A 25,205-nucleotide genomic window follows, 5' to 3' on the forward strand; every position below is an offset into this window, starting at 1 on the left:
GATTGAGTGACCAATCCTCCTCTCCTTCCCTTTAGCTTCATTAACCTGTTCTGAAAGAGGAGAACAAAGAATCAATTGAAATATGTAAGACTGGAAAGTTTAACATACTACAGCACTTAACTACAGTCTGCAGAATATTTAAAGTGTGGTTCCACTCTGAAACTGGCAAGCTGAGGCAATACCTATCTGGAGCATTAAAGCCGTCGGATGCTGCATTTTGTTCTGTAGAAACAAAATTTGCAACATTTGATGTTTATTGCCTTTCCATGATTTCTGTATGAGATTTGCTCAGCTGACAAATAAAAGGGGGCGGTTGCCCAGATGTCAGCTATGCCAGCGTGTCCTCAGACCCCAGACTCGAGCTGAGTCTATTCTGTGCATCGACAGCAGCGGTAAATGTTCTGATATTTAGACTAATTCCTTTCCCAGAGCTTTTCTACTTACCCGTCTTCAAATGCAGTTCTTCGTCTGACCGCCTTCATTGGATCTGCACAAGGGTAAAAGAACATAACATAGTGAGCAGTTGTGTGGATGAGACATAAATGGAAGTTGTGTTAAAAATGCCCATTTCTGGTCAGACCAAACGGAAACCATAGGATCCTGTCTCTCCTTTTACAACAGAAATATGTCATTTTTATTGTTATGTGTTTCACCCTGCAAGTTTAATGAAAGCGTCATGCTTCTACTTTTTTTCTACTCAGTTCAATTTTATCTGAATTTTGTCCCATTCGTCTGCAGGGTTGCTGCCTTTGTGTTTTCCCTGCTTGTAATTCATAATCCCTCCTAGAGATTTTGCCTGCAAAAAAAAGGACTAGACACACCTGCACCAGGGAAATACTGAGTTTCAGTTAGTCTTCCAATGTGTTTTCATTGTTCAGCTACTGTTAGCTGTAGGCAACAACAGTGGAAGGGGCACATTCATAACAGCTATTAGAATAATTCTCTTATTGCTTTTTCTTTCTTTTCTTCTTAGTTTGTACAGTTTGGAAATCATTATAAGCTACTCTACATGTTTATATATGAACACATTCACATTTTTTATTGGATACATAAAACCTTTCTCCGCTATGTGCATGAATCCATAAAAGCAGCATAAGGAGTGGAAAACACGACAGGTCTGGAGAATCTATGCACGTAAGAATGCTGCAGCCTGGGAGAGGGAGAGAATATACAGACGTTTCTTTCTCCATACATTCCCCCTCTTCAGTGATCATAGCACACACTAGATTTGGATGACAGCTGCTTGTCCGCCGTCATTCTTCAAATAGTCAACCCTGTCCTCTGCCACATGGTGCATTTATCTTGGCCACCTACACACCTCTTCAATATTATTAGCTCCATGATAATTTATACTGTAAACTGCAAAACATTTAAGTCAAGGGAAGGACCCAGTGCTATTGGAACACATTTTGACATCCATAGGCCAGAGCAGCCTAAAACATATATTTTCTTTTTTCCTTGAAAACAGTCTGGAACTATTTTTTTTCTTTTTTCTTTTTTTTTTTTCTTTTTTCTTTTTTTTTTCTTTTTTTTTCCCCCTTTTTTTTGATTAGCATTAACTTACAAGACACAGTTGCCAACTGCTCGCTAACATTGTGTTTCACTGAAAACGTGACATCACCTAGTGCCAAACCTGGGATTTTCTGCAGATCACCAACATTTTAAAATCAAAACCTTATTGCTCCAGTGGCAAAAATAAAAAAAAAAAAAAAGACCATCTGTGTTGCCCATGATTGTTTGAACCTCAGTGCAGGCAGCTATTTTTCTACAGGTCATAGCAGTTGAGATAAATACTGTTTAGTATTGAACCACTTCAACATTACATCTTGTAAAAGACACCAATACCAGGTAGGAATTTGAATGAAGGCATTGTGTTTGTAATCTCAGAAGAACAAGGAGATGAGTTGGGAAGTTAGGTGTCCATCATTTCAGCTTCCAGCTCTTGCCACTGAGGAGCTGTCTGGTAGGGGATATTGGGTGAATCACTTTGCCAGTCTGCCTGGCTGGCTCATGACTTTTCAGCCATGTAGAAAAATAGTACTTTGTGGCCTTAAAGAAGAGGCAAAGATTAATTTTCAGGGCATGACACTGGCCTAAACCCAGGTTTGGATATTTTATAGTTTTCCCTTGTGGTCTTTTTCACAGTCCTTCAGTCTGTACTCTTAAAAAATCGGCCGGTCGGCCTTATTTCTCTGAAAATTTGTTTCCTATTGACAAAGCAAGAACAACATCTATTGCCTGTATATCTTTGAAATGTTTCTGCAGTCCTCTCAAGGAGACATTCACATTCAGCATTTCATTATTGCTGTTGTAAATACTGTGTAAATATGTCTCAGTTTTCAAAAATAAACATCATCTTTGATAGATTTAGGTTTGGGTATCTTAATTGACAAACTGAAACTAGATCCACATAGATATGAAAATGCTGTGACTATGCTACAGTGTCCCATGGAGCCAATTGCTTCCTTAAAATGCTAATTGTTCAATCTGGTATGAGGCTGTACAAAGAACAATAGCATATCTTCTGATGGAAAGAACAGCTTTTATATCAAATGACCTCCCGGAAGCTGAATACAGAACCCAGAACAAGCCCTTTGGCAAAAGCTCAGATGTTCTTGTATTCTTCCTTAAGGAAATCAGATCTTCTGGTTTCAATACTTTCTCTTTCCAAATTTCCAGACTCAATACATTTATGGTTCTGAATATTCCAGATCATCTGGAACAGGTTTAAAGAACAGATTGGGGAATGGAGCAGATTAATACAAGCAATCTCTTATGCCACAGAGCAACCTCACAACATTCTCTGTTTCTAAAACCATTTGACACACAAAGAATTGCATCAGTTTGACTATTTTCAAACTAACACAGCTATATTGTTGTGAAGCCCTTGGTAGTTAGACTGTAAGAGTTCTCAGAATGGTTGATGTCAATATAAAATTTGGTTGGTTTTGCTTACACTAGTAAGAAAAAAGAAATAAAGCACACAATGAGTGTGTGTGTCTACATTGACATTTTTACCACTTTTTGCTAAATTATCTAAAATGAAATCACATAGTGGGCTTAGCTTTTGCATAAATCAGCTCAAATTTTTAGGTAGACAAGTTTTAAAATAGGTCAGATGCAAACTTGTAAAAGAGTACCCAGAGCATTTAAAAAATATCCAGGGTCCTTTAGCTTCCTCCATGCTGCTTTTCTATGTCTCTGCTTTTTACAGTATCTTAAATGGGGAAGGTGCATTTTTTACAGCAAACTTTGCTGAATAAAGACATTATATCCTTGGAAGATTTTAATTGAAAGACTAGTTAATCATAAGTTTTTCAAATGATTCATTCAAGCTTTGGTCTATTGTCAGATGTGGTTTGGAAAATTCCCACCTTTGCTTATGATGTATTTCTGAACCAGAGGAAACCAACCAAACAGCACAGGAAATCCAAACTAACTAACAATGTTAATTTCATGCTTCTGAGAGACTGCTGGAGATTGGAAGGAAAAAAATTTGCTTTTAGTGCTGCATCTGTCATTGTCCTTTCAAGTATTTTCATTCCAAAGGGAGGAATGGAGGGAGGAACACATTTCTTTTCACTTAAGCTCTGTAATATTTGCTCTCCTTCCATTACATACCAGTGAAGCTGGCAACAAAAAGATAAGTATAAACCTTATGCTGTACATATCTCATGCAGATTTACTGAGAGAACTGTGAGTTTTCACTCCCTTGTTGGCACTGACCGAGGTGGTACCGACTGCAAGAGTATGTGACATGGTTATAGCCGTGTAAGGACCCATTTCTCCTTTCCTACCCCATTTCTGAGCTGCTCATTTAGCCTGGGATGCGTCTGTCTCAGCACATCACTTACTATGGGAGAAGCTGTCTTGCATCCCCGTCCCCCACTCTGTGTTTGAGTTTTCATTGCGGGAGAGAACAGAGAGGAAAAAATACATGTGCATGTTCAGTCTGTGTTGATTGATTGTTCCTTAGCTATGAAACAATTTTCTGTACCAATTATGTCTTTGCAGATGACAGAAGCCATTTAGTCTAATGACCATAATAATTAATTTTCATTATAAATCAGATTAGTTAATGATGCTGAAGTCTACATTCTTCACAGAACTAAAGCACGGTATCTTATATGCACTCCCAGAACATATAATTTGCTATATAAGGTACTCCTTTAGATATTTTTGCCTCAATAAGAATAGCATTGACTGTCTTTGACCTCCAGGGTTCAGTAGGAAGTGCTACTCTCCCAATGTCAGCTCGTTGCTAATAGCTCTCTATTTACAGCCACAGGGACAAAAAACCTAAGGCAGAAGATTCACTGACTTTATAGCATGTTAGTGGGCAACATGTCTTAAGCCATTATTTTTGCTCCTTCACTGTAAAAAGTTATGACAGAGCAGACAGTGTTCTGGGGACAAGGTAGGGCTTTTTTGTTTTGTTTTCATAAGGTTCTTGCTGAATTTTTCTAAACTTGTGGTCCTGTGGTCACTTTAATCCACATAAAGGCAATCTGTAAATCATCTACATGGGTAGTAAGCAAACAATCAAAGCTAAGTATAATTTTTATTTGGTTTTGTGTCCTATTTTGTCTTTTGTAAAAGGCAGCCTATGAGCTTTCTTCAGAAAGGTCACAGGCTTCTTGGATTAGAAAAGGTGAGAGGCTTTCTCTACGACAATTTTCCAGGAAAGCTGAGTTTATTATTTCAGGCAGGAAAACTAGTAAAACTAGTCAAATACCTCACTGGTACATTTCATTCTCTCCGTTCGCAAAGTCTGTGTGCTGAGCTGAATTAACTGATTTTATTAATGGTAAATATGCAGTGAAGCATGTGGATGATCAGTGTGCAGCTTGTGGCTTTTGATGATTTTAATTTAGGATATTAACTGTCCATTATTTTTGATGTTAAATGGGCCACCACATCATGTGATGCTGTTCTCTAGCTGAATGCTTGTAGTCGTGCAACGCATTGTCAAAGCATAGGTCAACAAACTATGACTGGTGAGTAACATAGAGTGAATCATCTGGTTTGCACATAAGTAGAGGGGGAGCAAAGCCTTGTAAATATGACTTAAGCCACTGCGCCTACCCTTGCATTTCTGATGGGCTCAATTCACACGCTTTGGGACTCTGTTCTGTTCACTTGTTTTGCTGAGGGAACTGTACCGGGGTCCAAAATATGATTTTTTTAAAAACAGAAAAACAAAGGAGTTAGAAAGGAAAGACAGGAAAACAGAAAGTAAAAATCTATAATAAAGCTAATAGCACTTCGTTGACAGACTGACATTTTTGACTTCATGTTCCCAAAAAAGAAAAAAAAAAAAAAAAAAAGAAAGAGAGACAGAAGTAGATACCCAAACTGGAAACATAGAGGAAGAAGGACAAGAGAGAGGAGGGGGAGTTGCATAGACAATATAAAGAGGAATTAAGAATCATTTTTTCGGGGGGGGATACAGCTCTTCAGGGGATAGAGATGACCTGGCAAATCTGTGCCTGACCAAAGAAAGTTAGGAAGTACCATTTCATTAAAGTGTCTCATTTCTATTCTTGTCATTAGGTCATAACTGTTTAAAATAATATTATATAAGCTGGCAAAGCCTTGTCAGTTCCTCTTTGTACAAATACTGTTAAATGTGGTGCTCTTCTCCAGCAATAACCTAGTCACATCCAGCTCCTAGGTTAATTTATAGACTTAATTTTTAATCCATGTATTCCATTAAAAGTGGATTTGTTAAAAGAACATCACTGTCAGGACTGTGGTATATTTCCTAGGTAACAGCACTGCACTTAGACTTTGAATATATTGGACTATTTAAGCATCCTAGTTTCTCAGATATCTTCAAAAAGGGAGGAAGAGTTAAAACAATACCACGCTGCAGATCCATAAAGGTTGGTGGTACTGTGTCTTCACAGAGCTGGAGGGAATGCATACAACTTCTTGCCTGGGTGCAACACGACGGCAGCGCTGCTGGCTCAGCTGTTGAAGAGCTCTTGCTTCTCTTGAGGCACAAGGAGCAACGCTTGCCACAGCAGGAAGGCTCTGCTCCATCAGGTGCAACCAGCCCCAGGAATTATGCGGGTAGGCAGCTGCTCAGGCAACCTGAAAAACCTCTTCTTACATTTTAACTAAATACATTTTTTATATTAAAAAAAATTGGTTTCAAGTTGTTAATTTTAGCCCCCAAATATTTTGCTGGCCTGCAGCTGGGAGGTGGCTTCTTAATTAAAAAAAAAAAAAATTAAAGTGAGGAATGTAAGGACATAAAGTAGACTTGGTTGATTTTACCAGTACTTAGTTTCTAATACAGAAAAGGCCCTGCTGCAGCTACAAAAGTAGATACAGCTTTTGAGATATCTACTTTTAAATTTGTCTCTGAAGGTAGTTTATATTTATTCTGTAATACATGTCTGTGCTCTACAAATGAGGGGCTTCTGGGAGGGAAAGAACCAGATGTAGATTGACTTTTTCACTGTAGGGGAAAAGTAAAAGCAATAGAGCCCACTTTTATTCCTTCCTCTTCAAAACCTCTGCGTCTCGTTTCTGTGTCTATTTGCTTCAAATACAAATAAAGCAGTTTTGGGGTTTTCTTCTCCCTTTCTCTATTGTTAAAAGATGTTACTAGAGAAGGAGGAAAACAGAGGTGGAAAAAGCAGTAAGAAGTCACTTTTTTTTTTTTTTTTCTGAAAAAAATTACAGTTGTTCATAAAGAAAGCTTATGCAACTGTTTGTAAATAGGAAGAAGGGCCTCAATTCTAATCAACGTAAAATCAAAGGGAGGCTGAATCTGATGTCAGTACATTCAGTATTTTGGGTCTATTCCAGCTGTGGCCACCAAAGGGGTGAAATATTCCCTCTCCTCCCAGACTTTTCCCCGCTCTGTAGCTCTCATTCAGGAATGCCGTAGCCACTCAAGCATCCTTTGCTCTGCTTTGGAACTGAGGCATACAGAAAAAGGATGTTTTAACTGAGAAGGTAGGTTCAAATCCTACAGGAACAAGTGACAACTTGATCTGTCTGTAACTTAGTTACCTCATCTGTAAAGTACTCTTTTATATTAAATTTTATACCACAGTCATTGCTACTGGAGCTGAATGTCTGCCAATCGTACATTAAGCTATATGACTGCATCATTCAAATGATGTTGGTTCTTTCATCCTTTTCTTATAGGATAATATGTGCACACAGCTTGGGGGTTTGGGGTTGCCATTTGACTGAGTTTCCAGTTGGCCTGGCCGATTTTGGTCTTGCTATTGCTATCAGCACTGCCAGGCCTGCTCGGACGGATCTGCAATGCAAAGTGGCTGTTGCTCTGGGCACCTGGGGTGTGACTGGAGATGGCACCATCACCTGGGTTTAGTCAGGTTTTTAAGATGTGTTTTATTTCAGATAGACGTCTCTTTATATTTACATTAGAGAAGGCAAGGCAAAGAACTGAGGCTTGTGTTTGAAACATGAAGTAGCTTTGTCATGATCTTTATTTTATTGGTGGATGAATTCACCATTTCTGTCCCTAGAAAGTCCTCCCTTCCAGGAAACGACCTGTTGTCCTTCTAGCAGAAACTGCCTTGCACCAAGGGAGTGAAGGTCTTGACCGTGCTTTACATCTTGGAGGTACAGACAGTCATTCAGATCTGCTGGGCTCAGCCTACTGCATGCCCAGGACCACCTCAAGGTGATGCTGCATTAGTAGCATCCATTAATGTCTGTGGGAGGTTCAGATACTACAAAATAATATCTAAGATAGACAGACCTATTTTTTACTTGAAGGGAGTCTTCAAATAGAAGCAACCTGTGATCTAACCACACAGCACAAGTTTGATGAAGTACCAAGAGACAGAGAGGTGAATTAGGAGTGAGGTGACAGCCAGAATAGCTTTGCTTTTACTCATATGTGTTTCAACATTAATGTTATTTTAACACACATTCTCCAACTTACTCTTTCTGAATAAAAAAATCTAGGCCTCACTCCAAACTGTTATGCCACAAGCTTCACTCAGGCAAAATTGCCAATTTCTGCAATGGGTGCTTTTACAGAACTTGAATTTTAGGACTGAACCGCTACACAGTATCTCTTTTTTGGTTTTTCTTGTTAGGGAACATCCTTATTTGCCTATCTGGCATAGCTATTGTGAGTTATATTTACTGACTGGAAACTTGGCAAGTCCAGTATTTGTTCTTGGTAACAGGATACTACCCACAGTTTTTACTTACTGGGCTCTGCAGCAACCAGGTGGAACATACATCATTAGTTTACCGAATAATGAATATACTTTAAATCATGATTCAAAAATGCTCAGTTACAGTATATTAAATTAGCAAAAAAAGTTTCATGTAAAACCAGCTTTCCATAGTAGAATTAACAGAATCAAAATAGGCTTTTTATCAACTTTATTGAAACTAATTCAACTTTCCAAGAACTAAAAATTGGTTTCCTGTCTTGACTGTTTTGGAATTACTTACTGTCATCTGTTTCAGACGTTAAAGGATATGATTTAATATCAGCAATAAGGCCTCTGTTCCTACTTTGGCAGGTGTTAATTATTTAAACACTACTCATTTAAATTTGTTTCCAATCACTCTTTTGAGTGATTTGCTTTACACATTTCTTCACATGTATTTTCTGCACACACAAATAAAACTGGGGGGAAACTCCCCCAATCAGTAGTTCTATTGCTCCACTGTTCAATCTATCTTTAGATAGGTAGGTAGAGACAGAGGGATATTTCATGTGTTATGGTCTTCAGTGATGGAATATAATATATAATACATCATTTTTATCTCCTTTGTAATAACAAAAAGTTGTTCTCTTAGGCAGAGTGCTGTGGTTTCTGCATGGTAATGGCTGTACTCTGTGAGAATGAATTGTGAAATGGGTCACAGTTCTTGAATCATTTGTTGGGGCTGGAACAATATAGACAGACTTCTTCAGCAAAAATCAGAGAAAAAAACTCTAAAATAACTACAGTGTTCCTCCACACATACAATCCCACCAGTTGGTTTATTTGCAGTGACAAAAACACAGCTGTATGAATATTGCCTCGTTCTGTCCAGCTACCTCTTCATAGCAATGAAAGATGGCTCCCTTGCTCTATGGGCCTGAATTTTCATCTACCATCATGTTAAAATCATCCTGCCTTTTTTTATTTAACCTTTGCCTTGCTTTACAACACTGCACCAGACAAACAGGAACTCTTAGTGCTCTACAACAGACCTCTGTCTGGTGTGACGTGAAATTTTCATTCTCCGACAGATAACTTGTAATTTAATACATAATTCTTGTCAGCAGAATAACATAAGGGAAAGCTAGACCAGAGGGAAAGCCAGGCATAAGAGAGGGAATTTTACGCACCACTGGGAAATGAGAAGCTGACAACTATAGGTATTTCAATTCTACAAGGCAAGTCATTTCATCCTGGTAATAAATGGAAAAGGTGGGTGTTTGTTTAGATTTAGGCCACTCGGTAATGATTTTAACACTCAGCCAAGCCTCCTGCCAAGACAAGCACTCCAAGGCCAAAATCTGTAATGAACTCTCATCTTCTCAATTATAGATTCAGCCCTGACCAAAGCGATATCCAATATTCCCCTCCCTACTCTGCGAGCAGAGAGACGCGCTGATGGACGTGCTAGCAGCGCGGCTCCACATGGCTCCTGCAGCTCCCCGAGACCCCACAGCCTCCTGGCTGTGGTGCTGGGGAACCAGCATCAGCACCTGCCACCTCTCCTTCACCCTTCTCCTTGCCCCTCCATCCCTGTTTCATGGAAAGAGTGAGCGCAGAGGGAGAGAAATAGTGCCAGCAGTGCCGGGGAGGAGGAGGGGGGAAGGAGAGGATGGAGGGACCATCCTCCCTCCGCCTCCAGGATCCTTCCAGCCCCTTCCAGCTGTGGGAGACTGAGCCACTGAAGCCAACTTTGCCCTTGCTGCTCTTCACAGTGATTTGCTGGCAGGTCTCTGCTGGCTGGTTGAGCCTGGCCACGGCATCTGAAGCACTGTGGTGGTGTGTAAGGGACACATGGTTCTGCAGCATGCTGCTCTTAGTCCATGCCCGTTTGCTTCTTACTGTTACTTCAAGTGATCTTTAGTATCTCCTCTTCACTTGCACTTGTCATCAAGCTCCCTCTTTCTGATGCTTGTCCAGCAAAAAATATAGAAAGTAACTTTCTTTCCAAGACTTATATTTTATAATTCATCCTCCTGGCCTCACTCTCTAGCTTATTCTCTGCCACCTTTTCCCATTGCTTTTGCTTGGTTTTCCCCAGTTGTCTCATACATCATTGTTATCGTATGTTTTTTTAATCCATCCTGAATTGAAGGCATCTTGACCTCACCTGCCTACTGGCTGGTCCAATTCCGTCTTTGTCTTCTCTCTTGTAGCTCCATAAACATTCACCTCTCTCATCCCACCCCCCACTGGCCTACACTCACCAAAGACCTCATAAAACCATGACACATGTTTAGAAGCTGGAGACAATAATATTCAAAAGGATTTTTTGTTTGGAGAATTGGATAGGTGTCTACATCAGGGATAAAAATGTACCCATAATTGTGGGGTTTAAGGAGTGGAAGAAACTCTGATGCAGCTTTTGCATGCTGTTCAGGGTGTGTGCAAATACGCAGGACAAGGGGCTCTATGCTGCTGCTGTGGTTGCTTGCTTTTTACAGCTACTTGTTGTGATCTGTGGCTGAGCTAAATGGATCAGTAGCTGTTTTTCAGCATGTTTTTTCAGCTCGTTGTCCTCCTTGACAGAAGGTGAGGTGCAAAGAGGAGAAGAAACATGATAAGGTATGGAAGAAAGAGCAAATTATTTGCCATGCAGAGGGAGCAGAGGAATGTCTTTCACCATGGAGGCAGAGACTGTGCTTAATTCAGAAAATAATAGCAAAAAAGAAATAAGTAAATGAGGAAATCAAAGCCAAAAAAACACGACCCCAGACTAGGTCTGTTTTACTCAGAAGCTCTGAATTTTGCTCAGAACAATGAGTCTGCTGCAGCAAGAAAGCCTTCCTTAGTCCTTTGCGCTTCCTTAAATAGTAAAAACTCCCTTTATATGGCTTTGTGTTCTTCATTTATACTGTGTGTTACAATCTTTTTGTGCTGTTCAACAGCTGGCAGTGGGTGACAGAATTCTAGGGGGTAAGTGCTGTATACAATACCTAATCCAGTCAGTCCAGTCTTCCAGTCATCTGTCATGGGTAGTCAGGCTTTATAGCTCTACTCATGAGTTCTGTGTGACTCCTGAACAATTAAGTATCAGAAGTTTTGGTCTCCTGTTCATTAAAAACAATGTAAAATGTGTTTGGCAAAACTCTAGATGAAAAATGAAAAGAAAGATTATTATAACTGTTATTTGTATTCTCAGATTAAATCTGGTTTTAGTTCCTTTTTCTTTTAGTTACTTGCTTGTGTACAGCAATCTTGGCAGAAGGTATTAAATCATATGTAGGTTAATTAGTTAATGTTTCTGAACTGCTTTGAACATGAAGTGAGTGCCAAGTATTACTAATATTATGTGAGACAACATTATAATAAGCTGGGGTTTTCATCGTCAGTTTCTTTTATCATCCATTAATGCATAAGCTTTGTTTGGTGCTATATATAGATTGTACATATAATTATTTGGATTCATTACAGCTTGAATTCCTTTCCCTACCTCACTGTAAAAGGAGAGAGATAAAATGTAAAGAAACAAACATTCAAAGAGGAGAACGTTCTTACCATGACCCATGACTGAAAAGGATATACAGGGATACCCAAGCCCAGGGAAAAGCAGTGTAGTCATCTAACCTGAAAATGAAATTAGTTTATTTTTGAAAAATATGTATAGTTAAGTTTTAAAAATATCAAGTTCTTCTAATAAGCTGATCAACAACTTGATTATCTTCATTGCTTGGAAGTTACGCCTTTGTTTTGCGTGAGCTCAAGTTCTGCATATTGTGCTTTCAGAAGTATAGTTAAAATTACCTTGTTACATCCTTTGTCTAAATACTTCTGCAAATTAATTAACTAACTCTGAAGACTCTTAGATGTGAATCACTAAGGTCTGCATTTTGGAAAAATTTTAATTTTTCTGGGCAGCCCAATGTCCTCAGCATTACAGACAGGAATTTTTTGTTCCAAAATAATATTACATGACATTGATATGCCTTACAGCTTAATTAGAGATGGAAACTCCTTGAAAGTGTTTGCCTTTTTCACATCATTTACAAATTTACCAACAACAGCTACCTGCCTGTGGATTTTACAATATCATTAATGTCTTGGGTAAGTTTAGGAATTTCTATGGTTCTTTGGAGATAGCATTTATTGTGATGGTGGTCAGACTGTTATAATGATACAACCCATTTATTTAGTAGTAGGAAATCAAAGTGGTCATTCTAATTCCTTTGAAGCTGCTTTGAGGCTTGGATTGGTTCCATTGCAGTAGCGGACATTTTATAATCTAAATAAATATTATTTCTCTTTTTGCTACCAGATCTTATACCTTTCATGTGACAAACTTGTCTACCTGTCTCCAGGCTATAGAGTAAGGGCATTTCCTGGTAGGCTGGTATTCAGTGTACACAAACACTTGTCCAAAGGTATGGTTTGGACATTCTGATGGTTATGAAATAAAATTAGTTTGTTTTTTTCCCAAGGAAACCATTTTTTTTGATCAGTCATGTTTCTTTTCCATGAAAACATTGACTTTTTGTCAGAATTAAGGAAAAATAACCCTATGAAAAACTTTTTGAAAAACTATTAATTTTTTTTCAAAATATTTTCATAGGCAGAGTCCTCCTTTTTTCATCAATATTAATATTAAGATTAATGTCTAGTTTTAGGAGACCAAAAGCTAGAGCATGTGTCTAGCAGACTAATAGTGTCTGTGCAAGTACAACTGTTTCCCTAGCCAGGCTCTGAAAATCGAGGCCTATGTGGTTTTTGCCTCTCACACAAGGAGTAACTTGAGGGTTTAAAATGAAATCAAACTATATGGTACGTTGTCCAAGTGTATTAAAACAAAAATATAAATGTGAAAACCCAACACGTCATAAATGAAATGAAATATATCCAAAAATAATTAAAATACAAATCATGAATTAAAAAAAAAAACAAAACCAAAACATTTATCTTGTTAACTTGAAACCTAACTTGGGCAAAACAGTTTCTTTTTCTTTGGTTTCGATGAACATAAGATTTTATGAGTACTGATATTGAATTACTACATATTATCTAAAAGTGCAACATAAGATCTGTCTGGGCCGTCAGTAAGATGTCATTCATTATTGTTTCACCTTAGGGACTGGATATGCAATCTGAAAAAATAAACACTTGATATGCTCCATCCATATGACAGGACCTTCTGTTATAACTTCCTTTCTGATATACAGCTCCTACCTGATTCCAGCTAAAGGAAACCCTATCAGATTCACCTAGGTTGTAACTTGCTCCTAAAATACCCAAAATATTTTACTCCCTGGAGCTATTAATAAAAAAAAAAAAAGTGTAAAAGTATATTTTCCTGTTAAGTATTGATATGTTAAGTGCTGCTTCTATTTTGAAAGCTTGGTAAATGTTTAATGTCAGTTTTGTCTGATCTTGCATGTTTATAATTTGTGTTCTGTTGATTCATGTCCTCTGGCAGCATTGAGAAGTTCTGCTAGCAAAGGGATGAAAGAGGTCAAATTTTAACTCCGTGGCAATTTCCCTTCTTGCCTATCACTTTCACAGGCTTTATACTGTGTCTTGAAACTACCATGCTCTAATTGACTTCTTACTTAAGTATGAAAGGATTCAGGCATTTCTCAAAGCTTTACTGATCAGGTCGTGTTAGGAAGGTGTTTCCAGCATAGCAACGTCAGCTGAATACGTCACACTACCGTTGTTATCGCTGCTGTTGGAGAACTGGTATTCCAGACCAAAAGAAATCTCACTTTTACCCTTGCTCATTTGAGGGTGCCTGTTGGCTCTTCTGCACCACAGCCTGGGGGAGAAGAGAAAATATTTCACTAAGGAGAATGATGTCATGCACCTGGGCTTTACTTTCAGCCCAATGAAAGAGTGAGGTCTGGTATACCGAAAATAATGGAGATGTGGTCGAGCTGCCTGCATCCCTGTCATCCCCTGTGCTGGCAATGACAGACCAGGCTGATATCTTAATTGTGACGAGCTCCTGCCCTGAAACCAAACAACCCATATTATGGCAGAGTTCTCATCCAGAAAATCTGGCCTTATATCTACAGTCTTTTAGCCTAACAATGCCCTTAATATTTATGGGATCTAATTGTATTATACTTTAAACAAACTGCTGCTGTCTAGTTCGAAGTTGCACCCACATCTGCAGAAGTATTTAGGTGCTTGCCTGGTCACATCAATCCTCGCTCCCATATAGTTCTTTTCTGCTCAGTACCACCAACATGGATGCTCAACTGTGCCCAGGAAAGAGACTTCATAAAGGAAAACACATGTCAGAAAAAGGTTAAAATTCCAGGGCTGTTTGAGACAAATGGAGAAGAAGAACTTAAACTAATGAGATAGGCTAAGCATTAATGAAATTTAGATAGACTTTTCAAAGACCCTAATTGAGTTGAATAAAGTACAAGTGGCAGCAGCTTTAAAAAAGATTTAAGCATGATTTTTTTTTTTTTTGTAAAAACATTAACAGGCCAAATTGCTAAGTCAAATAAAGTAAGAGATCTAAAAATAAGGGAAAAGCATTTATTATTTCCACAATCAGATAGTTCTTCACACTATCCATACAATTAAGGTTAGAAGTCCTAACAGAGAGTCCGTTACCAACATATTTGGATGTGTGAAAGATGGTATTAAAAACATAAACTGCACTGTTTAGGGGGTTTTTGCTTTAAATTTAGTGCAAAATGCAGAATTTTTCCATGAGATTTTTTTAAGTTACAAATTAAGCAGAGAAACTCCTCAAAAACTTGACCTGTATTTTAGATTTCATGCTACCAAACTGGGGGACAATCACCGTATTCATACACAAACCTCAATGTAATTTGTAGTGCAAGTGAGAAACTCCACATGAAAATCCCCTGCATTAAAATCCCTATTAAATTAGCTATTAATTTAATGCAGCAAATTAAAAGCCACTCTAAGCAGGTAGAAAACCCCAATGGCACTGCATCTATGCACACATTGCTTCAGCCTAATACATTGTCTGAAAATTTTACAGTGACTGAGTTGCTAGCAGCAATTTTTGAGACTTTGGAGCTGTTGAAGCCGGTTGCCTGACACCAGGAAAAGACAGACACTGGAGTGGAAGGGTTTTTAGAATATAATGACAGCAAGGAGGCTAATAAAGTGATTGTAAATGGTCTGTTTAGTGAGGTGAGCGAAACCAGGGATGGAGTGAGAGTATGAAAAGCACGTTTTGTTCTTACTATTTTTTTGCCTTGATTGAGAAAGACATAAACATATCTATCAAAATAAGTGGAGACAGTTCATTAAGATAAATTAACAGAAAGTTCAAAATACAGCCTTGGTTATTTTTCATTGAAATATGCCAAATATGATCAAATATATCATATTTGATCTTGGAATTATATTTCAGGTGAGGGCAGCATGAGTATGAATTTAAAATAACATCTTCTCCTGCCATGCTCTGACAGCGGGCTTACCTCCCTTCCAAGGGAAAACCAGCCCTTTGTAAGACAGCTTTCAGTAAACAGAGAAAAAAATGGTGAGGGAGCATTACATTCCAAATGTAATTTATCTTATTTACATACACACAGTAGTTCTGGTAGAGGGGAAGCTACTCTGTACGGAGGCAAAAACCTCTTCCAGGGCTACCGGCTAATGTGATTACAAGAAGTCTTAAGAGCCAAGTCTTTGCCACAGTCTTTGCCACTGCTTTCATTGCCTTCGCTTCAAATACCACCAAGGACTGAATTTTAAATAGCAAAGCAAAACAATAAAACAGAATATTTACTTGTATTCCTAAAAGAACATGCCATTTGGTGATACTAGTGGAAGGTATCTTCGTGCAGCACTTCAGTCTGCATCATTCCTGTGAATTTCCAGGAAATGTTTTCACAAGCATACTAAAGAAAAATGAACGAAAGAGGGGCATAAATGCCCTGTGCAGAGTTTTTGCATTCTTTTTTCCAGTTTAGATTCCAGGTGCCTTATAGGGAAAAATAAGCAGCAAAGAAATGTTTGGTGTGGGGGTTGAAAAAAGTTGCAGTGTATTGGAAGGAAGGATGTGGTTAAAACAAATGCCTAGAAGGCAGCAGATAACAGTTCTGTTCCCAGATCTGGCACAAATACTCTTTTTGACCTTGCACCAAAGCATTTCCTTGCTTTGGGACCAGTTTCTCTGTAAAACAGGGGTGATAACAGTGCTTAACTACCCTTCCTGACAGAGGAACTGGGAAGTTTTTATTTATACTTGTTACAAGCGTTCAGAACATGAGAGAGATTAAAATTGGATCAGTTTGGACCTGCAGATTTAAGTCTTTCCTTCAAATAAAACATGTCATTTATAGTATTAGGTTTATTTTACACTAATTATGTGTATTTTAAAAAATAAGCAGCATTGCACTGATTTGCTCAGTTCTGCAAATAATTAGCTAACTCCATTACTTGAAAATTCTATTTTCTATTCTTACATTCAACCAAAAAAAAAAAAAAAAAAGAAAGAGAAAAAAATAGAGTAATAATTCTTCTACTTGTATATGACCAAGAAGTTTAATTTCTGATAGAACATTTTAACACTAATCACGTGACCCTGATGGGCTGTTAGAGAGAATTAGAGGACAACAAAGATGCTTTTTGCACCTTTTAAAATAACTTAGAGGAATGCTTTGATTGTTTTTTAGAAATAAGCACACATAAAAAGTGGCATTTCCCTATTTATTTTCCAATGAGTTCTGGAGCTGAGAAATCCCCCAGGCAAGACTTTCAACTTGCTTCCTTCCATCGCAGAGCAGAGAAGCGTTGCTGAGGCTTGCAGAGCCTTCCAGCTTGTTTGATGGCAGAGGAGACTATTATCTGCTATGATTCAACAGCCATTGGACAAACTATTTCACCCCTTTCTGGCTTTTTCATATGCTTTTTTTAGCCCTCGTCCTTGAAACTGTGTCCCAAACAGGTCAGCCAGGCTTCAGAGCCTGGTCCAGCAATGCTCACCCTTAACTGAAGTGATGTTTACACGTAATATCCATTTAAATTATGAAATGCCTATTGTGAAAACAATAGACATATTCAATCACTGTATCCTAGAACAAATGAGAGAAATATTCCAGAGCTCCTATCAGAGCTTAATAGGTATAATTTTGCTAGCGATATGGTAATACATAGCAGCTTTCCCCGGATGGCTGTGTAAAACAAAGAAGTGGTTGTCAGCCTTTCAGAATCAGATGTTAATGATATTTCATGTCTTTGTTGAGTCTGTGGAAAGCAGCTACTGCACCTAAAAGGGAAATGACTTCCATACCAACCTCCCCCAGCCAAAGTCGTTCAGATTGGGAAAACTGGAAGAGGTCCATATTTATACTTCGGAAAGAGGTGTAAAAGAAGATTTCAAGACAGTATTGACTGAGCTGTCTCCCAGTCTCTTTCCCCGAAGTTATATCTTATCATTGTGATGAAAGTTTTTAGTTCAGTGTATTGCGGTCTCTTCTTTTTTTCTTTCTCTCTTGTTCTTTTTTTCAAACATATATGAGGAAAGAATGTAATGTAAGCAAAACTCCGATGTGTTTCTGGCAAATGAGGAGTGTTTTCTACATCTCGTATATTTTTGGAAGCGTTTGAATCCAAAAGTAATACGTCTTCCAAATCGGGAAGAAGGCTTTTTATTAGACTGATGCCTGCACACAGCAGAGAGAGGGTTGTCTGCCCCAGCATTGCAGCAAGCAGGGACTGGTGCTCTGTCTGAGCTAGTCTGGAAGATTGGAGCCAGTCAAAAGAAGGGTTTCTGTAGCTTTATTGCTGCAACTTCATTTTGCTGTACTACTGTATGTCTTCACTTCTGCAAACTTTCTTTTGTTTGTTTTAAGAAGAGGTCTTAATTCCAATGCAAAATCCATCCAGAAAGGAGCCCCTCAGCACTGTATTCCAGCTGGTGGGGATTAGCTTAGTCCTTTTACCGGATACGTATCATTTTAATCTTAAGCCTTTAGACACTGTACAACATACTATTAAGTCTGTTACCAAATAAAACACTAAAAGGCTGATTCACTAAGGGTTACACACCCTTTGCAGGGAAAAAGCTAACATTTACAAAGGGATAACTGCCAAAAATTACTTAAATTTCATGTCTTTCCTATTTACTAAATCCCACATCCACCATGTGTACAGTAACTTCCTTCAGATATGCCCCTGGGAGAAGCGCGACTCAAAATAAAAGGGAAGTTGCCCCTCTAAACTGTGTCACTAGTTCTAAAGAGTGATTTATATTGGTTCACATCAGAAAATCTGAAAAATGAAAGTTATGTTGTTCAGGAATAAAATGAAACCTTCCAGAAAGTGTGAATCATGTACTTGACTTCTATGATAACGAGTAATACATTTCCTATAGGCGTTAGTGGTTTAGGGTATGAAACCGGGGCATTAAGGGAGTAATTCACTAATGGTCTTGCACAAGTGACTTTGACTGCAGTTTTTAACTTGAGAGTTTAAAGTGAAGCAATGTTGCAGCGCTTGGTTATTTGGGGAAACGTGGGTGACAGAATCACTGGACCTTGAACCACTCACTTGGTTTGTTAATAGCAAATGCAGATGCCTGACTTCACTCCCTGTGGAGCTTCTTAAATGATGTTTTATCTGTCTGTCAAGGGTGAGGCAAAAACACTCTGATATTTATAACGTGCTTTGGATGAAGGGAGCACTCTAAATGCAAACTACGATAGTCAGTGTTTATTGGCTAGCCTGTTGTTCTGACACAGGCTCAGAATTATCTCACCACATTATTTTAGCTAGTCATTTGAAGTTGATCGCTATAGCTCATTGTGCTAAATTAGTGGCTACGCTTATAGGACCATCTTAGGGCACAGTGATCACTGCAGGAGGTCATTAGGTGTGGCTCTGGCAACAGCACTGCGAATGAAACTGCATTGATAGTCTGTATCCTACTGTTTGGGTAATACAAATGATTTAAGTTTTCTTGCAGGGGATTCGGTTGTTGTTTTTGTTTTCAGTTAGAAATAACTCATCTGTTTTGGAAAACATTGTTTAACATATAATGGAATATTCCACTAGCACTGACAGGCAGAGCTGTGCCATGCCAGACAGCCAGCGCCAGGAGCTTGACTGGCCGAGCTGACTGCAAAATGGGGTGCAGGCATCACACTAATGCTGGGTTTGGTGCTGCCCAACTGCTATTTTCCACAGTCCCAGCTGTATGAAAAGAAACTGTTCCTAGGTGTGTTGGTTAGGAAAATTAAAAACCTGAATGTACACTATGACTGTGTTTTTTGTTAGAGGATAAACCAGTATAGAATAATAGTATATAGAATTTACAAAGTCTTTTTGCATTCAAGATATTTGAGTAAGATAAATGATAAAATCACCATATGCATTAATCCCTGGGATAAAGTGCTACTAATCCTGTTGCGCAGATACAGAAGTTGAACTAGAGGCAAAGATTTTTGTCTGGGAATTGAGGTAAAGATTTTTGTCTCAGCCGGGATTATAATTTGAAGTTTTTATTTAGTAGCCCTATGCTCAGACCATGCAGTTCTCCCTAGCTCAATTTTATCGCAAGGGTCTCGGTGTCTTCGTTAAAGGCCTAGTTTGAGGGTGTCATATGACTTCTGTTAAAATGTCAGTATTCATTTATTAAAGAAAAATGTTTTGAGGCCATATATTGTGGGAAAAATATGGAAATAGAAAGCATCACTCATACGTAGCCTGAAGGCTCCAAGGACCGCTAGACAATGTAAAAAACAATCAAAACCAAAATGTGCTTGTTCATGTAACAGTCATGATTTTAAAGAGAATTTTGTGATTTTAGGGGATCCAACTCATGGTTTTTCAGTACTTGGCCATGGCAATATTGTCAGCCTGCAGTGAAGAATTTGCATCTGATGACCAAGTTCCCCTGTCACTTCACATACAGTTATTTTGTTTTGGAGGATCATCAGATACAAATTCTGTTACATGTTAACAGCATTGCCAAGCTCAAGGAATCAAAAATCATGAGCTAGTTTATTCTACATGGCAAAGCGATTAGTGAGAGAAAAATGCAACAGCAAGAACAACAACCCAACAAATGCTCTTAATATTTATTCCGTTGTCTCCTCTCTATGAGGCCTTCAACAATGCCATGGTTCAGTACCACCACCAGAACTAGCCTATTTATCTTCAGGGATGAGAAAGATTTTGGAAGTTTAATGACAAAAATATGGGCCTTGCTCTGTAGTATCCATAAGCTGTTTTAGAGGGGGATGCAGTGTGAGGCATTTTCAGACAGAGCTGGTCTGAATAGTCTTCGTTACTGCAGAAATAGGAAGAGCAGCACCTGGAAACTCCATCAATGCATGACTGTATTTATAGAAACACCATTAGGGGGAGCTCTGTAATAGACTTAATGCCAGTGTTTTACAGCTTCCTCACCTTAAAAACCACTACTTTCACTTTTTCTTATCAGTAGTAAACAAATAGCGTTTAATACTTTAGTCTTCATGGTGCTTCCACCATCTTTTTCATCACTGCCATTGAGACTGGCAGACATTATGGTGATGAACTCGCCATAAAGACCAATGCAGAATAGAATGACCAGTGTCAGAATAAATGGGGTAAATTAAGTGGATTCTCAGATGATAGTTGCTGTGATTAGCTGTGTGATTCTGCTGTTTTCTTTGATAGCCCCATTCAATTGCAGAGTCTAACTGTAAGTATTTGTGTACCTTAAATGAGGTACCATCTTGAAGAAACCTTTCTTTTATCACCAAAATCTGTTGCTATAGAGGTCCTACTGTGAATTTCTCAGGGAGCCATCCATTCAGCTGCAGTCCCCTCTGCTCTGAAATGTCCTCTATTGAATCCTATTATGTGAAAGAGAATGGGCTAAGAAATTACACCTAATGTGTTTGTGATACATCATGTGATATAGGATGCGATATGGTACATCAGTCACAAAGCCCGCAGTCATATGCATTCTTTTTTTAATATAAGAAAGGCTTGTTCTTATTTTTAGAAAGATAGAGCTTTTTTTGGCTTTCTGTGAAGTGCAGAACTTAGAGATTGTGATTTGGAGAGCTCTGTATGACTTGCAAAGCTGCAATAAGGAATGAGGACACAGAGCAACTTGGATTTACATTCTTAAATAAGATGTAATGACAGATAACAACAAAATAGAGGGATAGGATGATCTCCATTTCATCTACCTGGAGGAATAAATCCCACATAGCTAGACAAGATACTGAGATGAACCAGTATTTTAGCATACCGTGAGTAGTTCAGAGTAATGGAAAATGTCCAGTTTTTCGAAAGGATAACCAGGGAACAATTAGTTAAGCAAAAGAAAACTTTACCTCAAAATCCAAACAACAGTTTGGCACAGTAAAACCAAATTCATTGCTAAGATTAACTCTGTTTAACCTAAAAAGTGCTTTCAGTTTTTAATTTGGCCTATTGTTCTTATAGATCAGAATATGGGAGAGCCTAGGAACTAACTCTTCATACTATTTTACAGTGACTTAAGGCACTTCTTAAGTACTTTTAAAAATTTGCAAAAAACTTCCTCCATTGCTCAAAATATGATGTGAGTGAACTCTAATGAATTCATGCACAAAGAAATAGATTCAAGTCATTGCTGTACTATTGCCAGCTTCTGTAAAACTGCCTGGCAAAAAGCACACCAGCAGTTCACGCAACATTGCTCTGGCCCTGTATACAACAATGCCCACATTTAAAATAGTAAACTTTATTCTCCTTTGTACCAGGGCAAAGTAGGGGGAATAGAGATACAATAGTGTGAATATAACCAGTCACCTTCTGAGAAGCATGTTCTTATCATGGTGGGGCTTCTAAGGGTTTGGATGGTCTTCACTCTATTGATCCTGGGACACTGAGATCCTAACTAAGAAATACGCTTCCATGAAACCCTACAAGAAGCTAGTTACCAGAACCTTTAGTTTCTCTCATTTCCAAAATGTAAAAAGCAGCATAAACTGTTCTACCTGGTCTTTTTGCTGGGATATGAACTTGTTCCCAGTGCATAACTGCTTCATTTTGTTGATGTCTCTTCTGCGTTCTCTCTGGGACATTACTACCTTCAGCACACTCTTTGCAAGGCTAGATCATGAGCTCCTTGGGACAGGGAACCTGTCTTTCTCTATTTGTATTTTAGTTGCTGAGAGAGCCCATGGAAGTCACACAAAAGCGGTGATATTACAAGGTTACTAAAGCACTTTTTGCTTTGTAAAGGGAATGACATTTGCTTGTTTCTAATAAATCTTGAACCGTTTATGGCAGAGTTAAATATGTTGTATCCTACCTAAAGGAGAACTGCTGCGGGAAGCATCTCCAGCCCAGCAGAAGTTCTCGTTATCTCTCTCTTGAACTTTCTCTTTGCCCCATGCAGACAATAGTCTGCAATAAAATTGTTGCAAAACTGTGAAATTGCAATAAACCCACCCAAACTGCCAGAGCAAACAGCCCTTTATTCCAGTGAGGCCAGGACTGTCTGCAGCCTCAAGGCCAGGGCCAGCTGCACTGAATGGTGGAGGAACTGGATAGTGACTGCAGCTCTGAAGCATACAGTTACGTTGTCACACTAAATGTTCTGAAAGCAGTCACTTGTGGGCACTTGGAACTGTTGTATTTCAAGGCTGCACCAAAAAACAATGACTTTATTTCTTCTGGACTAGCGGAAATTATCAAATGATCAAAATGAACCGATTTTTTCCCCTAGAATGCTAGGTGTGTTTGTTAACACAGAAATCCTCAAGAGTAGGATACCTGAAATAATTGTCAAGTTGTTTGCAAGATTTCAGGGTATGGGTGCTGGCAGTTCATGAAGACCTTGCTTAAAAGCATAGCAGAAAGAAGTGCTTTGATATATCTTAGCAATGTGGAGGAGTTGGTCTGTTTGGCCAGAAAAGTTTCAGTATGGAATTATTTGGTTTTATATAATGCAGCTAAACCTGGAGACTCAACATCCAGCCTGGTATACATACTCTAGCATGCTCAAGACCTTACTTGCCTACTTTACTTTGAGGTTACAGTAGGCATCAGGATAGACCAGAAGGTGTTCTTCTTGAGATCAAAAGTAGATGGGACCTGAAACTAAGCCAGTCATGCTTCTTCTTGAAAGACATGAAATGAGGCTGAGGACCTCCAGGAAAACCATGGGACCTTAACTTGAAGGCTCTTCTGGAATGGTCTTGGAGTCCGTTCCTCACCACAACTAAAATAATGAGAAAGGAGAGCAAAATAGGTGAAGGCAGTCAACAGTTTCCTTCCCTACTGTTGGAGCCATGAACCATCAGAGAAGAAAGACAGAAGGAGTGATGGACAGAAAGAACTGATGCAGGGAGAAAGAGCATGCCACAGGACACACTTCCTGTGTATGTCACCGACACTGATCACTGGGGAGAAGCACACCAAAAAGTATTAAACAGGCATTAGTTTAAAAGTTGATCCAGAAGCTAGAAGACACGAGAGAAGAATGTGATGACGGAAACTTCAGGGGCTGTGGTGAAGAGGTGAAGGCAACTCAAACTGAATTAGGATGCACAGTAAGAGAGAGCTGGATACAGTAACCTCGTGAGATCTCTACCATCAGTTGCTGTCAGTAAGGAATTTGTTGCCAGCAGAACTGGGAGGGCATTGTGGAAGGTGCATAATGCTCCTGCCAGAGCTAGTCCCTCACAACCCTGACTTTAGGGAGTATCTGCCTTAAGTCTTGCAAGGTAGGCATGACAATCTGTGAAAAAGGTCTGTCACAAATATGTTTGCAAAATTCAGTAGCTATTAATTACAACAAAAAAGCAAAATAACTTTCATGCCTTCTGCCTCTATTGAAAATATGCTTGAGGGTTTTGAATATCTTTTTCTATTCCAATTCCAGATTCTTTTAAGAAGACCTCTGAACTTCTTGATTATAATTGATTGGTTCCTTATACACTTTGTGGTAAAGAGTTTCATGATTAAATGATCTCTCAAGTTAATGGAAATCCCTGTTCCTCCAACTTTTTCCTGCTGCTGTCTGTTGCCAATTGAAAGTCTTGAATCCATGTTGATTTAGCTCCAATTATGAGAGAGAAATAGAACATTTTGAAGTTAAAATTTCAAAAACATTAGCTTATGCCACAAGACGTGAAAAATTGAATCTCAGAATATTCATATCTTGGTTACCAACAAAACTTCTGCAAACAGGACTCCAGAAGAAGACAGAAGATGGATTCAGGCTAGAATTTAGTCTAGCTGCTGATACAGTGTAAATTGCAGCAGATGAAAGAGACAAAAAGAGAAAGCTGCAACATTAGAAAATTATTATGCCAAACTGTCTTTTCTTCTTTGAGGAATGAGAGAGGAGCAAATACTGCGCCCAAGTGTGATCAAGGTTGTCCAAGAAGTGAGGTACTCACTTTGAGGTGAAAAAAAATTGCTTCAGCAATTCAGAAAAATTTCTATAGAACCCTTGAGTGAAAATTAAATTGCTGTGATGTCAACACCACCTGCTTTCCCCTGAGAGATTTCCACTCCATGGAACAGGCTGGAAGGTCCTTTTTTACATGTCCTTGTACTATGTACAAGGAATCTGTATTCTGTTGTATAAAGACCACAACACTTGTTCCAAAAATACAACAGCCTTGAGGTAGTTACGGATGCAATTCTGCAAAACTATTTTAGAGGAGATATAATGACCCAGTTAGAAGGATCCTTTCACTAGGTTTTGAAAGTATGGTCAGTGTTTCTGTGAACGTAAGTAATTAATTCAATGAAAGCAGTGGCTAAACATCTTTATTTTTGTGGAATGTGACATGGGATTTTTGTGGGATTCATAGTTGGTCTAAATCTCACGTTCCATACTGCATGCAAATGGATTTCTTTTGCATATGATTTGCAAATGGCATAACTGTTATGTGTAGACATGTTTAAAAATTCACCAGTTCTAACATTCCTTCTAGACAGTAAAAATCCCAAACAATTCCAACCACAGTTGTCTCATCAGTGTTAGTTTAAAATTCAGTACTTTGTACAGGCAGTAGAAAAACTGTTTCTTGGAACATTTTTGCAGAGATAAATATATAAACTTCT

This window comes from Nipponia nippon, unplaced genomic scaffold (genome assembly GCF_047370975.1).
Source record: "Nipponia nippon isolate SJK-2023a ecotype South Korea unplaced genomic scaffold, ASM4737097v1 scaffold_1, whole genome shotgun sequence".
NCBI lineage: Eukaryota > Metazoa > Chordata > Aves > Pelecaniformes > Threskiornithidae > Nipponia > Nipponia nippon.